Genomic DNA, 7,568 nt, shown 5'->3' with positions numbered 1-7,568 from the left:
TCAACCTGAAAATACGAATTTGCGACTAAAGTGATGAATCTTCATCCAAAAAAATAAACTTTTGAAACATAGGTTTAACTTCCAACGAAAGAGCTTGATTTGCAAACTAAAAATATGAATTTTCAACGAAACCTGTAATAGCTGATATTGCATGAAAAATTAATTAAAAATAAACAAGCAAAAATTGATGTACTATAAAATAGAATTTTCATCAAAATGAGTATATTTTCAACTAAATAGTTAAATTTTCTACCAAATTGTTGAAATTTTCATATAAAATAGCAAATTTTATATAAAATATATGAATTTTTAATAAAAAGGTTAATTCCCAACTGACGAGTTGATTTTCTGACTAAATAATTGAATTTTCAGTTTAAAAAATTAACTTTTAATTAAAATTTCTTATTTTTAACAAGAAAGTTAATTTTCAACCGAAACAGATTAAGTGTTAACCAGACAGTTGCATTTTTAGGAAAACGATGAAGTTTTCACAGAAAGAGATGTATTTTCAAACAAATTAAAAAATCAAAGAAGAAGAAATTTCGCAATCAAGTTCTTGAATTTTCATGATAAAAGGAAAATTTTGAAAGAGAACAGTTAGTTTTTCAACCCAAATGTGTGACTCCTGAGCGTAATCGTAAAATTGTTAACAAATTAATTCACTTTCAGACCTCGTGAACAATCATGGACTTTCGTCATGCCCCCCCCCCCTCCCTATACCCTCGTGTCAGTTTATCATATATGTTACTTACAAAATATATGATTTAGGCATTATACATAATGCCTGCCCACTTAAGGCAAAGTATTTAATTGAATTCTTATATACATCGTCCAGGTATTCTATATAGCGCCTAAGCATTATATTTAACCTCTAGGCCTTATATGTAATTCCAGGCACAAGATAGATAAAGTATACAATCTTCATTTTGAATATGATAATCCATTTAATTTAATTGTTTAAATAATTTATATAAACATGTAAATACCAATAAAAAGTATTATTTTATGTATTATACTCAATTTGTATTCTTAAAAACCGCAATAAAATCATAATTAGCGCCAAAAACTGGCAAAACTCTTTTTTTATTTATGAGATTTTTTGGGACACTATTAAATAGACTTCTGGGGTTCATATTTAAAAACTCAGTTTTGATTTCAAATGCATTTCTAATTATTTCTCAAAAACGAAGAAAAACGTTTAGTAGTTAAAAATAATTAAATAATTGAAATAAAACTGTTTATATTTAAATAGCACATAGGGCACATTGTAAACTATCTTTCACCAAAATTTTAAAGAAAATCAAAAGTGATTTTTTTTTTAAATTAAATTTAAGTATTTGTTTTTGAAAAATTGATGCATTTATCCAAATTCATGTTTACATTGTTTATCTAAGATAACAGTCTGCGTTCATAATGCGACACGTAATGGACGCACACTTGGGGATCAACTGGCACGGCCTGCATGCACCTGAGCAAGCAGATGCGCGCTCAATTGATGAGCATATCGCTAGCAGGACATGCTGGTCACACGCGTGCGGGCCTCATGCGCGCACGCAGTGATGTTTAATATAATTATTTTTCAATTGATTATTATAAATAATAAAATTAACACAGAGATATATTTAGAACAAGATGTTTATTGGAAATTACAATTAGTCTCAAGCCGAAACACTGAGGCTACGAAACCCTACAAAATATCAGTTTATACTATAATATTTGCAGAAAAATTTGATGCACTTTTAAGACGGCGTTTATACTTTTATTACCAAAATAATTTAATTACTGAAACTAAGTTTTAAGATATATTTACTTCCTTGGAAAATATGAACGAGTTAACAAGTTTATAAATCTAAATACAATTTAACACTTCATATTTATAAACAAATGACATTGTTTTAATGTCTATTGCTACATTCAATAGAAGTTAACCAACTTTAGAAAAAGATTAATGAAATTAAATAGTCCTCTTAAATGGTTAAATATTTAATGTGAAAGCTAATAAGCACTTTTCTAGCTAAAATCGGAATCTACCTGGATTTTAATGAAGAAAAGCCATTTAATGTCAAATCATATATCTGAAGAATTTCAACTATTCTTAGTAATTTTGATACAAATTCTAGTATCAGTTCTTTAAAAGCTGTTGAAAGAAAAAAAAACCTCATGTAATTTTTGTTTTAATTACTTCTTTAATATTTCTCAAAAACTCAGGGAAATCCCATTTTGATATTTACAAGGCTTTTATAGGACATGTTAAGCTAACTATATACAAAAATGAAGGAAATAAACTGTTTGCTTTTTATAAATTCAGTTTCAAAATTTGTTTAAAGAATCCAAGAAGCGTTTAAAATTTTTGTTTAAAAAAGAACCATAATTTTCACTTTTGAATATCTCCTAAATTTTTTTTGATTTTTTAAAACATTATATCAGGATTTTTCTTTCAGTGCCTAAAAGAACGGATACTAAAATTTTCATTAAAACTACTAACAATAAATAAACTTCTTCAGATGATTCAACATGGAATTACTTAAAAGCTACAGTTAACTGCAAATTATTTAACAAAAGTCATTTTTTCGTGATTCGCAATGATTAGCTAATTTTAACCCATATTTATGTACAAAATATCACAGATAATAATGTGTGCTTGCAATAAACTAAGAATAGCCAATGATTTTCAATTATTCAAATAATTTCATTTAAGAAAAAACACATTTTGTGCATTTTTTGATGAAAAAGGCTTGATTTTTTTCCGGAATCATCCTAAAATTTTTGGCCAAAAACTCCTTGCTATCATATTTTTCATAATGACCAAAAAATATTAATTTTCTTTTGCAAGAAAATTTCGAATTGATTCTGCAAAAAAATCCAGCCCATTTGTGAAAAATGGTCAAGATGTGCATTAAAAAATATTATTGAAAAAATAAAAAACTTTTGGGTCACTGAAAAATATGACAGTAAGGTGTCTTTGGAAAGACATTTCAAGTTGATTCCGCAAAAAAAAATCAATCCTATTAAAGAAAACTTCATCAAAAGGTGCATTTGCTTATAAAAATTGTTTAAATAATTATAACCTTTTAGTAGCTATGAAAAATATGACAGTAAGGTGTCTTTAACAAGACACTTTAAGTCGATTCCGCAAAAAAATCAATCCTATTCATAAAAAAATAGTTTAAATGTGCATTTGGTTTATTATTATTGTTTAAAAATTAACATTTTTGATAAATATGGAAAATATGATAGGAAGTATTCTTTAACAAAGCATTTTAGGTTGATTACGCCGAAAAATCAAGCCTTTTTATCACAAACAGTCAAAATGTGCATTTGTTTATAAAAATTGCTGAAATATTGAGCAACAACTAGCTACTCTTATTTTATATCAAGTGCGTGCAGTAATCTGTAATATTTTATACAAGGGCTACGCGTTATACTTAGCTAATCATTGCGAACCACGAAAAAGTGACTTATGTTAATTAATTTGTTTATAACATTATTAATGATTTTTGTTGCTACAGTTGCCCACTCAAATTATTTTTATTTAGTTATTACATTAATTTATGACCTTTTTATAAATTTTTAAAATGAATTTTTATGAGTATTCAAATTTCGAGTAGAGTTTAACTTTTACTTAAGTAGTTGAGTTATCAATTAAAACAGATTTTTTTTTAAAGTAGTTAATCTTTAAAACGAAAGAATGGATTTTTAACTAAAAATATAAATCTTCAAGAAAAAAAAATAATTTCTAAACAAAGTGGTTCAACCAAATCTATCAAAGAAAATAGTTGAGTACAAAAGCATGGAAGAAGAATTTTTAAACGAAAAGTAGCATTTCAAAAAAATATTTCAACTGAAACAGATGCATTTTTAAATTTAAAAAAAATTTCAAACGAAAATAGTTGATTTATATTTTTTTATAAAAAAGTGTTTTAAATAAAAAATAAGTTTCTGCGAAAAGAATTGAATTTTCAAACCAACAAGACCAATTTTTAACCAAACCGGATGGCTTTTTAAACAAAATTTTGAATTATCTACCAACTAGTCAAAAAATAAAATTTCTTTAAAAATATTTTAACCTTTATTTTAAAAATGGCAATACTTGAAGTTTCACCCAGAAAAGATTTCAGTTCATGTTTCCACACTAAAATAAATATTTTAAACAAAAAGTAAATTTTTTACGAAATTGTGAAATTTTCAACAAAAATTTAGAATTTTCAACCAGTAAGTGTGACTTTTTAGCTAAATGGACAGAACTGTAGAATTATTTAATTTTAATTTTAATTTTAATAAAGTGGGTCCTCTAGAAACCCGGCGTCCCTAAAGGGTTCACATTATCATGCACTTTAAGGTGTAATACTATTTTAAATGATAGATAAACGTTTATTTTTGGCCTGCTGGTATTATAAAATTGACTTACTTACACGTCCATTTTTTAAAGAATTTTGTTACAACTAATTCTTGAAAACGAACATCGATCCACACGTTATCTCTAAGACCGCTCGCTCTTATAGCCTAGCCTTCCTCGCTTCGCCTCGCCTGCATGCCCCTACTTTCTCACATTTCCTCGCATTACCAACTTCTAGCTCCGCAGCTAGTATTTAATACTTATCTATTATTTACAATAATTACATTTTTCTTATATCTTTTTTCTATCCTATTTAAAATCTTTCTTTTTCCACTCCTCTTCCTCCTTCCTTCTCTTTCTTTCCATTTGTTCCAACACCCACTTGACTACTCTTTCAAATGTTCCAAGTAATTTTGAACTGTTTCTTCTCCCGATTGGACTGACGCCATTTCACTTTGATGCTCCCATTATACACTGGTGCTGTTTCGATAATTCCTACAGCTCCCTATTCTGAATACCTCTATGATGGTTTATGCACTTCTGGTAAGGTAAAGACACCAGTCAGTTCGCTAATCCAGGGTTCTTGCTAAATTACTTCATTCATTATTAGCTAAATGTTAAGCAATAATAAGGAAAACTATCGCTGTCGCAGCTCAATTACTTTTTACCTTTACTACTGAGTACGTGGAATAACGGGAGAAAATTATACATTTGTGATTATATTGATTGAGATGGATGAGAAAGTGTAGAAAAGAAACAAGATTTATGTATATAATCATGATTTCCATTTTTATTACATAGTAGGTTTAAAAAACATCTTAATATCTAACATGAGACTACATTAAAACACCTGGCATGATTTTTTAAGCTTTTCTGACTTTTCCGTCAAGTTAAGTCTATTTTTTCTTTTAACGCGATGAGCTATGAAAACATTTAACGACTTTTTATAAAGAAAAGCTAGGAACCTAATAATAATGCCGTAAGATTTTTTCAAGTACTTTAAACATTTGGGCTATGGGAACAGGATTTCAGGGATGAAATGAATAAGTAAGGGACATAAAATACAGATTGTTAAAAGACATGTGTTGAACGATCAATACAACGGTAGAGAATGACTACAAGAATTAAGGGAGAAACGACTCTGAGGGAAATGTATTTAATTTTTCTTGAGGATAGTTGAAGGGAAATACAATATTGGACGAACGAGAACGTTGGGATAAGAGAGAGAGAGATAGAATTATATATATTGCGAAAATGTAGAATTTGTTGATTACCTTGATGAAAAATCTAGGAGACGTGGTTTAAATAAATTCAATAATCCCCCAAAGGTACAATAGCACTAGAATTATATCGGAACTCGGAACTGAGACCTTGAAGACTGTGGACCTTGGAGATACCTTTTTCAGAGGGGTAACTCGATGTTACTCAAAGTTGACAGAACTGGAACTGGAATGTACTGGTACTACAAAGTGAACCTGTACTTCAATTGAAGTTGATTTACTTGAGTGTCTACTTGAATAAGACTTGGAGGGTTGACGGCCCCTCAGGGGAAAAGGTTTGGAATTCAGATTTAGATACACGACGAACCCAACACAGGTTGCCCTGGTTGGGAACTGTCGAACTGGCTGGTATGATCTGTCAAACTGCCTTGAGGATAAGGATAGCTCCTTTTATACTTGTGTGGGCGCACTTTGGTACCACCCTCTTCACGCGTTCTTCTAGAAGTTTCTGCTGAACGGAAAAGGTCCACGCGTAATCGATAATGTAAGAATGGGCGCAACTTGGGTTCCACCTTCTTCCAAGTGTTTTTCCAGAAGGTCTTGCTCCACCAATAAGGTTTACGTGTAATTGAGCGAGTGTAGTTATGTCCACCCTCCTCCGCGTGTAGTACTTGGAAATTTCCAAATTTCTGAAAAAGGAGCATAGCATTCATTATCCAGTTATATTTGATGAGTCTAGACTACGTCGTAAAGAGTGAAGTGGCTGTCCATTATCCAAAAAATGCCATATGACGATGGTCCATAAACAAGTAATTCCTTTTATCAGAAATCAATACTTTGTTGACTCCACCATGTATATGAGTTCCATCTCATTTCATCAGCGATGAAAGGGAGGATTGAAACGTATTTGTTCTTTATTCCTCTTCTTTCTTCTCTAGCTTTCTAAATCAATACAATTTATAGTTTTTGAGTAGAGCCGTTTTTACGCATAGTTGCATTGTCAATTCAGCTCGAATCATATGGTGAAACCAATATGTTCGAGCCAAATTGTCGGACTCGAATTAATTAATTTGGGAAGATATCACATTAGAATTTTACAAATATGGTCTAGACAAATCTTTATGATTTTGGCTCAGTACATGATTTCATGAGAATTCGATTAATACTTATATGATGTCGGTTGAATACATAATTTCATGAGAATTCGATTAATATTTATATGATTTTGGTTGAATACATAATTTCATGAGAATTCGATTTAAAAATATTCAATATTTCTATTATTTAGGTTCAATCCATGATTTTTTTTAGAATTCGATCAATAATTATTCAATATTGCTATAATTACGATTCGATACATGATTTCTTGAGAATTCAATAAATATCATCAAATTATAATATTTCAATGCATTGAATATAAGGTTTTAATTTCACAATTTTTCAGTAGCTTCATTCATGTTACATAGAAAATAGATAGATGCACAGTCTTATCAGTAGGTATTATCTGTAATATGATTTTACTTAACAGTACAAGTAATTGTTTATACATATAATAATAAAGAAGGGTTACTTATTAAAATCTTTAAAGTTTTGGCGTAGTACAAAATCACATTCTTGTATAAATACTTAATGAACATATATAATTATACATACACATTAACATATTAATACATTTTACACTTTTTCCGTCAAATTGTAGCTAAATATAATAATTAGATTCGAGGTTAAATACGTTTTTTGTGACCTGTGATTGTAATCCTTTCCGACATATTTGGTTTATTTCCTGACGTAAATTCGTATTTCTATTTACATTGTCTTAGATTCTCTTTGCTTCATTTCTTTTTGCTTCTATCTTAGAATCTGCATGAATTCCCGTTCTTATGAATAAATTTTCATTTATCCTAATTGAACATATTTGATGGCCATTTTTTTCACTATACACATTCCAAAATCTGTTGAATCTTGACAAAATTAATTGTTTTATGCACAATAATCAAAAATAAAGTTGACCT

The sequence above is a fragment of the Belonocnema kinseyi genome, chromosome 1 (assembly GCF_010883055.1).
Source record: "Belonocnema kinseyi isolate 2016_QV_RU_SX_M_011 chromosome 1, B_treatae_v1, whole genome shotgun sequence".
Classification (NCBI taxonomy): Eukaryota; Metazoa; Arthropoda; class Insecta; order Hymenoptera; family Cynipidae; genus Belonocnema; species Belonocnema kinseyi.
The sequence above is the reverse complement of the archived record's forward strand: the minus strand, read 5'-3'. Positions refer to the sequence as shown.